This window comes from Trachinotus anak, unplaced genomic scaffold (genome assembly GCF_046630095.1).
Source record: "Trachinotus anak isolate AG129_WGS33_773 ecotype Australia unplaced genomic scaffold, CSIRO_AGI_Tana_v1 ptg000034l, whole genome shotgun sequence".
NCBI classification, from domain to species: domain Eukaryota; kingdom Metazoa; phylum Chordata; class Actinopteri; order Carangiformes; family Carangidae; genus Trachinotus; species Trachinotus anak.
The window spans coordinates 7,010,267-7,020,920 of NW_027273885.1; positions in this window are offsets into that span (position 1 = coordinate 7,010,267).

The window sequence follows — 10,654 nt, forward strand, 5'->3', positions numbered from 1 at the left end:
GCTTCGAACAGTTTGATCATTTTTGGAAGAATAATTTTAGCCTGTTTTGGACTACATCAATCAGTTTTACAATTAATTAATTCTACCTTTCCTTTTTGTTGTGACAAATATAAATTTATGCATTAAGATATTAAGTAGAATTAGAGGGATTTTTCTCTTAGCTGGTTCATGAGAAATAAGCAATACCATAATAAAACGGTTGTCATCAATTTAATACCTAAATTAAATCTTTAACTGAAAATGTTTCAGATAAAGAACCATTTGAGTTTTTTGTATTATACAAGCATTTTTTTTAATTAATAGATTGATTCATTCTATGATTTAGCTTTCAACAAGACAAGTACATTTTATGCAGCGCACAGTGTGCATTACTGTATATGAATGTTTATTATTTTCATCACTGCTAACAGCAGCAGCAGCATAAAATGACATTCAGCCTCTGCGTTCGAATGCGTCTGCAGTTCTGCCTCGCGAGGCTATGATCTGCTTGCACGGCAGGTTTGTTTCAAATTTATCGATGAGGTTACTGGAGTGCACTCAGAGGCCTGAAGAAAGCTGAGAGAAAATGCAGGAAAAGGAAAATCCTCAGCAACCTTGAAACTGGTGAGGTAATCAAACAGACAATGCCACCGTGCTCTTTTTAGCCCTCTCTCTCTCTCTCTCTCTCTCTATCTCTCCCCAGCCTTTCATATACACCAAAATAGATGCACAAACATAATATGAAATATTGAATATGGGGAGCATTTTTGTTTCATCAGGAGATCAAAGCTCAACTCACTTCAGATCCTTAACTAATGCCCCTGATGAAAATGCACTGTGGACAGATGAGGAATTATGTGCATTGCCAGCGCCTGAGAAGAAGACTCTATCCGACATATGTTATATATTCCCATCCAAATTCTCAACACAAATCCCCCACTGACCCTTAATAGTTTGGGATTTGTGCAGTAATATTGCATAATGACCTTGGAAGTTGGACCTATTTTCAGAATAGCTGAAACTGTGTTTGTGGACATGAACAGAAGTAGAAGCAGACAGTAAATGCAGAAACCACTGCTATTTGAGTGAATGCAGAACCCAGATGTGAATGTGTGTTGACTGCGAATGGGAATCAGTGTGTAGCTGAGCTTGTTTTTACTGATGGCAAGGTTAAATAGGTAATTCAATCCACTTTATTGATGAGAGGATCAATTGTTCAGAGGGAGACATTAATGTTTCAGCACTTAAATAAATGATGCATCTGACTCTACATTAAATATGATACATAACTGACATCAAGCCAAGATTCCCATAATAGCAGTCTGTTGTCTGTGGACAGGAGGCAGTTTGTGTTTAAGACATACTGATGAAGGAAATGCCACATGAGGGAGCATTTGAAAATGACATCATTTCATCACACACACATGACAGTCATGAATAAATAAATTCTTTGTTCACCTTCTTTTTGACCTTTACCAGAGTCATGTGATCATGCACGCTCCCTTCCTACTTCATATTCACATGTATTCAAGGCAACAGCATGTCTGGGGGTTGCCCAGTGCAACCACATTCCTTGGCCACTCAGCAGCTCCACTGGAGCAGAGGGACCGAATGTGTCTTGATCAAGGGCACCCCAGCAGTACATGGGAGACAGGGAGGCTCTTTTCTTGTACTTTTTTTTTTCTTCAAACCCCTGTTTTCCCAGGTGGTCAAGGAATTTAAATCTGTTCCTCTCTGATAACAAGCCCAGTTTTATGACCTCTGAATGTAATGCTGTAATGCAATGCACACAACTCTTTATGCTTTTAGATGACTCTTGTTTTCCCGCCAATCAGTTGTACACTTAATCTTTCAAGGAGATTGTGGTTTGATGTCAGTGGAGCATGAACACTGCCTTAAGCTGCAGTGTCCCCAGAGAGGCCAAAAATGTACATATCACTGCTCACATGTTCTTTCATTGATACAGTGTTGAATTGCAAGCTGCTTATTGGTAGGAGTAGTTTTGCTGTATAGTATGCAAGCTGGATGCACAAACTGCTACCACTGTTGCCACTTTACCCACTGTGTGGTTTGCACCAAATATTAACCAAGTGCATTTACACAATTGCTGTACTTAATCACAATTCAATTACTTGACAAAGTAATTCAAGATGGATATAAATTAATGCAGCAGAACCGAAGACCACTGTCTTCCTCATTCCATATTTTCCTCTTTATTTTCTGAACCTGGTGCCAACATTGCCTACAATGCAATAACAATAATAATCTTCATTTAAAGAGCACTTTTCAAAACCCAGGTTAGAAAAGACTTCACACAGGGCAGCAAATTAAAGCCGGGAAATCATGAAGTCACGGTATTTTAAAAAACGGATTGAACCAACTGAGGGTCAGACCTAAGCTGCAACCTCCAGGACTGAAAAATAAAGCCAACAAGGAAGTGCCAAAGTTCCTCGAATGGGTACTTGAGGTGGACTCCAAAAGGCAGTCCCATAGACTCCCATGTTAAAATGCTTAATTGTACAACAGAAATAAACATGTTTACGGCCTGGTAGAACAAAACAGTTTTGGTCTCTATAGCTAATTTCACCCTTCATGACAACTGCACGGGGGTGAATCTTTATATAACTCACCTGTTTAAATTTTATTAAAACTTCAAAATTATGAATAATTCAGGGCGTGCTGCTTTGAGTCACAGGTAGGTGAGCATGTGCTTGCAGGAACTGGCATGCACCGAAGTCTCGGCTCAACAATAGCCAAATGTCATAGTTTGAGGGAGTCAGGCCCTGCCAAGATGGCAACGGCAGAGCAGCCCACTCTAAACTTGAAAACTGCTCTTTAGATACCTGTGGGTGACGTCACAGAGGCTACAACCAGCTAAATAAATGGTTTATGAAGACTACACAGGAGAAATGATTTGATTTTCATTTTCTTTTTTCATTGATTTAAAAAGAATATTTTTACCTTTGATAACGCTGTGATTTACAATGTAATGGAGTAATGGAGAATTTGTGCTGTCCATTGCTGTATTGTTATTTTTACTTGAGAAGAACATAAGTGCTTCTTACCAACTGTATGTTGAGGATTTCTGTGAAGAGCCTTATTTTCTCACATCACACAGTATCATGTATTATCTCAGTGTAGGGTACAGTCTTTCCTTACAGCACTCAGTAATAGGTATGTTATTTTAGACAGTTATTTTTAAAACAAGACAGGTTCAGCTGTTTTGTTCACACAAATACTGTTGTTGTCATTCACTTTGACTGCTTGTGTGTGTGTGCGTTTGTGTGTGTGTGTGTACTTGTACTTGCTACATAGTAAGGACCAAAAAAAGTATTTTACTAACAGAGTGAGGACATTTTGGGAAAGTGAGGACATTTTGGCCGGTCCTCACTTTTTGAGACACCTTAAAATCACATTTTGAGGGTTAAGACTTGGTTTTAGAGTTATGGTTAGAATTAGGTTTAGGTTAAGGTTAGGGTCAGGGTTAGGGTTAGGCACTCAGTTGAGATGGTTAAGGTTAGGGTAAGGGGCTAGGGAATGCATTATGTCAATGAGTGTCCTCACAAAGATGGAAGTACAAGTATGCATGTGTGTGTGTGTGTGTGTGTGTGTGTGTGTGTGTGTGTGTGTGTGTGTGTGTGTGTGTGTGCGCACGCGCGCGTGTGTATATGAGTGTGTAAACCTCAGTGGTGCCAAGTCAGCACTGAAATGCTGGGCTGTCCAGGAAAACAAATCAACATGCAGCTGCGCCCAACTTTTTTATTTATTCATGCTATGCAGATGTTTGCAGCACTTTTGTGTCTACAATTTATTACACCAGAGTTCAGTGACAGAGGGAGGAAAAATTGGAAGAGAACAGCAAACAGTATGCAAAAAACTGAAAACAAACAATCTCCCGGTATGCGTTTTACATATTAGTGTTAGTAATACTACACATATAAGAAAGAAAAAAAACAACCAAAAAACATAATTTTTACTAAATGACCAGTTCAAATTGTCAAACCTGCTAGAAAATGTTGAAAAGAAGGAGTATTGTTCTCCTGTGCCTCAAGAATACTGTGAGCATAATAAGACTACAGCTGCTGCACCGGGCGAGCTCATCAAATTCTTGATAAAAAACTAAACTAAAAACAATAAATGTGTGTGGTGGGGATTTTGTGGAGTTGACACACAGGTGGTGGACAAGCAGCTGGTGCACACCATGTGATGAATGGAGCTTAAGGACAAACCGCATTTCCTCGCTCATAATGGGGGGAATTGCTTCAATAAATCGTGGAAAGAAAAAAACAATCTAACGTTGATTAGGTCAAGGAGTGAAGCTGGTGTTATTGTCGCATTGATTTCTCTGCTTCTCTGTTTGCCACTGATCCAGTCTTCTGTACAGGTCTTCCATGGAGGGGCAAAGCGTAAAAGCTTTTACAGTCACCTGAACTGCCTGCTACATGGTACAGATATGTACATAGCTATGACACTAAATATTTCCATCCATCCATCCATCCATCCATCCATCCATCCATCTTTCAGCCCTACACTGACAGATTTGCCAGTCATATGACAGAACTCTTACATACATACAAAAGTAAAAGCTTTGCTAGATATATAAATTAAAAACATTTCCTTGTTATAGAAAATGCAGTCTGTTTGCAGTTACTTTTCCTGCAAAATGTTTTTGCTGCTGCTGTTGGTGCAGAAACATAATTTCTAGGAGACTGGGTTGCTTTTATGGTTGGTGATTTCGTTTTACTTTCCACCAAGACCACCACGTACACGGCATATTCCACCAAGCTACCAAGCAAAACATTCCATTGTATTCAGGGAAATAGTGCAATAAAGTGAAATGTACCATACATGATCTATAATAAAGCTCACGTTGTATGGGCCTCCTGCACTCAGGAGATTCTGCTGGGAGAAAGCCTTTGCTGGATAAATACATGTTGCGTAGGATATACTGCAAATACTGCAGCATGTTTATCTTTGTGGGGCTTGTGGGACGTTGCCGGATTGACGGAGGAGACTAAGAGTGTGAGAGTTGTTGATCAAGTGATTTCAGCGGGCAGTCACGTGTGTCAGTGTCTCTCTGTTGGGATATTGCAGATTTTGCTTTAAGGGTAAATTTGCTCTTGTTGAAACTCTCCTCTCTAGTCCTATGTAAACAGACACTTGCACTCTGGTTTATGCACTTCATCCTTTACCTTTAAGTTCCGTTTTCAGGAATTGTTTCTGGTTATTTTTTTCCCTGAAGCTACAATCAAATGATATTTGATTTCATACACAGGAGAATGCAAAGGTTAGCATGAGAAAAACAAAGATATTAAACTGGAAGTAGTGGAAGATACCAAACAAATACATTTAAGCATTATACTGAGGGATTGCTGGTGCATAAATTGTAGTTGTACTTCTTCTGCTCTGTCTGCCAAGTTGTGTGCTTTTTCATTATAGGCAAAAAAAAGTGGCAGTCTCCAAAGCTGAAGAGGGCTAAACAAAAACTATCGAAGACGGTGGCTACTTTTGCTATCTGCTCTTTCAGTTAAATTACTGGTGAAGTGCGGTTTTGCTGCTGAACCAGAAAATATCATCCCGTGGGATGTTTTCATTGACCCTCATTTCTCCTTCGGCCTGTGCTGCAATTCTCCCCAGCAGTGTGTGCCTTTTCAGTAGGAGACTCACTGTCATTTTCCCCCTGTGGAAGCAATTTCCTATGCAGGCCTTTGGCAGGACAGACAGTTAAAGCCTCCCAGGACCCCTTCACCCCACCTTGTTCAAAGCCTCAAAGTGCCTTTATACAGTGTGATAGTGTATATAGTATGTGTGTATGCATTTATGAGCTTGTATGTGGGTATACTGGTGATTAACTTCCATGTACAGTGAATGGCTTGGACTGAAAAGAAAGCCTGTCTCTTTATAATAACTTAACTTCCCTTCTAATTGGCACCTTTTGACCTTCTTCTGGTTTGTTTACATCTACATTGTTTGTCTGAATATTTTTCATTTTTGATTCAATGCTGCTTTGTTTGTAGCAGGCATTTCTTATCTCACTCTTCTTTTCCTTTCTATCTTTTCTCTTTTTTTTTTTTGGAAAATATTCGTTTTCTTGTCTTGACCTATATCTGCACAATATGAAGTTTGCAGAGACTGTTTTAAGATCAGGTAACGAGATGATGATCATGGGAGGAAATTTGATTTTACAACCCAGTTTGCACACAAGCAGATGTCTACATTTTACATATTGTTCAACTATTATATTATTTCAGAAAAACAGGTCAAATAATTGAATAAATATATAAGCTTGAAGAGAAATGTTTAGTGTTTAGTCTTTTGTCATTGGGTGTGTGTGTGTGTTTTGATCAGTTCTTCGAGGCATCAGCAGACCATGTGTTCCACCATGTATGCTTTGTTTTGAGAAGAGGGCAGGTAATAGGGAGATTTCTCAGATCCATGCTCCTCCTCAATTGTGGGATGTGTGTGTTAATTTGTGTGCAACTTTGTGTTGTAAATGTACACTGAAATGATTGACCAAAAAAAATCCAAAAAAAAAAAAAAAAGGATAAATAAATGAATGAATGAATGAATGAATGAATGAATGAATGAGCATGAGCAGTAAGTTAGCTTAGTTTAGGATAAAGACTGAAAACAGGAGGAAACCTTGTTAGCCTGGCTTCTCTAAAGCTCAGTACAAAAACTGAAGTGTAAAATGAGAACTGCAAAGCCATTTCCTGGCCAGACACACTAACTCCTTCACCTCTCCAGTACTTCCCTCGTGGCAACAAAAACACTCACCTTTAACCAGAGCCAGGCTAGCTGTTCCCCCAGTTTCCAGTCTTTAAGCTAAGCTAAGCTAAAGTAATCATCTTCTGGCTATTTGTCCTGATGACTGAGAGTGATATTAATCCTCTCATCTAACTCTCACCAAGGAAAGTGGATATTTATTTAATTTTAAGCCTCTACGTCTTTCAGGCAGAATATATTGCAAATCAGGTCTCTCGTCACAAAACCTCAACTTGAAAATCTGTCTTGGAACAGCTTCAGTCTGAAACTCAAGTCAGCAGCATCTGTAAAGTCCAGAACTGTTTATTAAAAAGAGAAATCCAGATGCTCATTTGAGTGTTTTTTTAATGGGCTTTGTCTGCTGCAGTGAAGACACAGACACGAGCTCCTCTGTCATCTCTTCATACCTTTTGTTACTGTGACTTTCGTCAGTTTCATAATTGAGAACAAAGTCCTGCCTTCATCCAGAGCATAAAGTATAAGGATGTCTTGAAAAAGTATATATGCACACAGCTGCTCATTATCAGTCCACATCTCGTTTCAAAGCTCCATCCTAAGAAGCATTTTAAAGTGGTCTCAGAGCTTGATCATTTTTTCATACACATATGCCTTCAGGCCCAATACACCAGTTAGATCCAGACAGTGCGGCAGAAGCGCTGACACAGCTAACCTGGGTCTCTCATATCTCACTTTCCTCAGTCTTCAAAGAGGTCAGCCTGTCCGGCCTTCTCCTCTCCTCCCAAAGCGTCGTTCACTGCCCCGCTCCACATTCATTAGTCTAATGAGTTCAGATACCGTCCGCACAGCCAATGTCAGCTGACAGTCACACTTATCAGCCCCCGCAGCCCTTATCCAAACAGCCACTCCTTCAAAATGTGATCTGCATCTCTGACCAGATCGATACAGCAAAGAACAAATCCTCATCATCACTTTCAAGGTGAAAACTACAGCTAAAAAGTGGGGCTTGTTGCTCAGGAAGAACATGCTGGAACTGACATCATTTAGTCCTACTTTAAAAACAGAGGATTCATCAAATGTTGTAGCTGCCTTCTTAACACAACTTTCTCCATCTTTAATTTACCACTTAATCAAGTGATGTGATTAGTGGAAACAAGGCTTTAATTCCTTTTCCTGGTTCTCGCTGTGCTTTCAAGGACTACGGTGGCTGGATTTCAGCAGACAGTACAGTTTGGTTATGATCCGTCTGGGGAGGAGAGAGAGCTGATTGTGGGTCGCCTGTTTTGGGATTCTGCTTTCACAGATAAGATAGCCCTCGGAGACATGCTGCCTGCAAGCATATCATCTCCTATTTCGAAATCCAGTTGATCATATCTGGGTCAGAATATTTGGCCAATTAGAGGGTAAGATTTTTTCATAATTCCACAAAAGGGGGATGTGCCGCAATGAGCACATTTTTCAAAGACAATAAGACTGTGACTGCAGATCCCTGATGGGCTTTTATACCTCCATTTATAACAACGTATCTCCTGCTCATCAGCAATATAATTTCCTGCAGAAATTGCGTTTAGGCACTTGGTATTCAATAGAGGATGTTTATCAGATTATATGAGCCTGTGCAGTCTAATTTGCATGTTTCTGAGGGGCTAGCGCCATGACTTCAGTGCTTGCATTTCAAAGCAGGATAGAGCAGGCAAAGATTTGATTTTGTCTAAGCTCTCAGAGCATCCCATTCAAAAAAAGCCCTAGTTCAAGATGTTTAATTTCTGCACCCCAGCAGATATGCCCTCAAGTGTCAATGAGATTTACACACATCCCACAAAAAAGACATCTAGATAGCACTAATAGAACTAACAGAGTACTGCTAGCCCCTCTTCCCCAACAGCTCATCTGTATTCTGCGAAGGAAAACATGAGAAACAAGCTTGAGGGCATTTTGTCAACTTTAGCAGAGCAGGTTGTAATATAATGAAATAATAATTATCTTAAAAAAGATTTAATTTCAATTGCTCAAAAATTACAGCATGTGATCATACTATAGAAGAACAGGACAAGGAGGAAAGTGTTTTCTTTTGGAAAGATGTTGCCCACAGCTACCCTGTCTATCAATGCAGCAAGGTAAGCTTCTCTTACATCCCGTCTTTACCATCACTTTACCTTCCTTCTCCTGTCTCTTTCCTAATTGCAGCAGGGGTTATATGTCAAAGCCACATTGCAGCATTCAGCTGACAGAGATGTAATCTATAGAAAGCAAGGTATCATGTTTAACCCCTCCTCTTTGTTTTTATTTCAGTTATTTTTTGTCTTTTTTCCCCTTAGGTAAACCATGGTCAAGTGATGTGATAAAGAAAAAACTATCGCAGGGATTTGATATTACAGGAGCTTTGTTTCATGTGCTGATTGAACAATGGAGTGAATCACTTCTTTATGAGCACCCTGAGGATGTTTGATGACTGCTGGTACAGACTGGACTGGTTACAATACAGTGCTCCTGACTGTAGAGGGCTGATTAAAGTAAGGAAGATAAACATTATGACGAAGACAGAACAGCTGAGGCTGATGGTCATTAGCTTTGTAGGGCATTTTAAACCACAGTTTTGGATGTCTGTACAAACTATAATGGCATTCATTTGCTGTCAAGGGACTTTACCCAAAGCCACGACTGTCTCATTGTGGTGTTGAAGACGAGGAATTGCCAAGGACAGTTGGTTTCATCCACTGGGGACCATGGATATCTATACCAATCTGAATATGAAGGATCATGTACCTTAACTGAACATTTGAAATCTTCTTAGGTATGAATGAAATACAGTGGCAAGAAAAAGTAAGTGAACCCTTTAGAATGACCTGGTTTTCGGCATTAATTGGTCATCAAATGTGATCTGATCTTCATTTAAGTCACAAATGTAGATAAACACAGTGTCCCTAAGCCAATATCACACAAACAATTATATCTGGTATATCAGGATGTCCAGTGTGAGTGGCTTTCTTGAGATCAGCACCTCTACTGGGTTAAGGTCTGGGCTCTGACCCCAGCAGGTGGATTTTTCTTCGTTGGAAGTTGTTCTGTGGTTAGATTTACTTTGATGATTAAGGTCATTGTCCTGCTTCATCACCCAACTTCTACTAAGGAAGCAAAGCAGCCCTGAATCATGATGCTCCCTCCACCTTTGGGACATTGTGTTCCCTTTTCACTCCATACATAATGGTGCATATCCTTCCCTTTTCCCAGCAGCATTGTGGAGTATCAAGGTGATCTTTGGCAAACTTCAGGCAGTGGCTTCTTCTGTGGTGTCCTGCCATGGACACCATGCTTTCTGCAGCCATGCACCATGAGTTGCGTATGGCAAACTCATGAATAGAGACGTTAACTAGCTCCAGTGATTATTTGAAGCCTTTAACTGTAACTATGAGGTTCTTTGACTTGTTACTGATCATTCTGTATTTCGCCTCTTAGCTGGGCGCCCACGTCTAGGGACAGTAGCCAGAGAACTAAATCATCTTCCTTTATAAACAGTTTGTTTAATTGTGGACTGATGAATATCTAAACTCTTTGAAATCACTACACAAATCAACAATTCTTGAAGTCTTCTGAGATCTCTTTTTTGCAAGGCATGGTTCACATCAGCAGATGTTTCTGGTGAACCCAAACCTCCAATCTTCTTTCATCAACTGGACTCCAGGTTTGCTAACACCTTAGCTTTGGTTGATGTCAGTAGCTGAAGGGTTCACATACCAACCTATCCTAACCTGTGAGTTTTTAGTGATGTTTTCAATATTGACAAGAACGACACAACAATGTTAAAATAGATTGTGTTTGTTCATTATTGTAACTTAGTTGAAAATTTCAACATATCTAAAGACACATTTATACACAAATAAGATGATTCTTAATGGTTCACTTAGTTTTTCTTGCCACTTTAGAACCTACTCAAGAATTCACAAATCGCTGT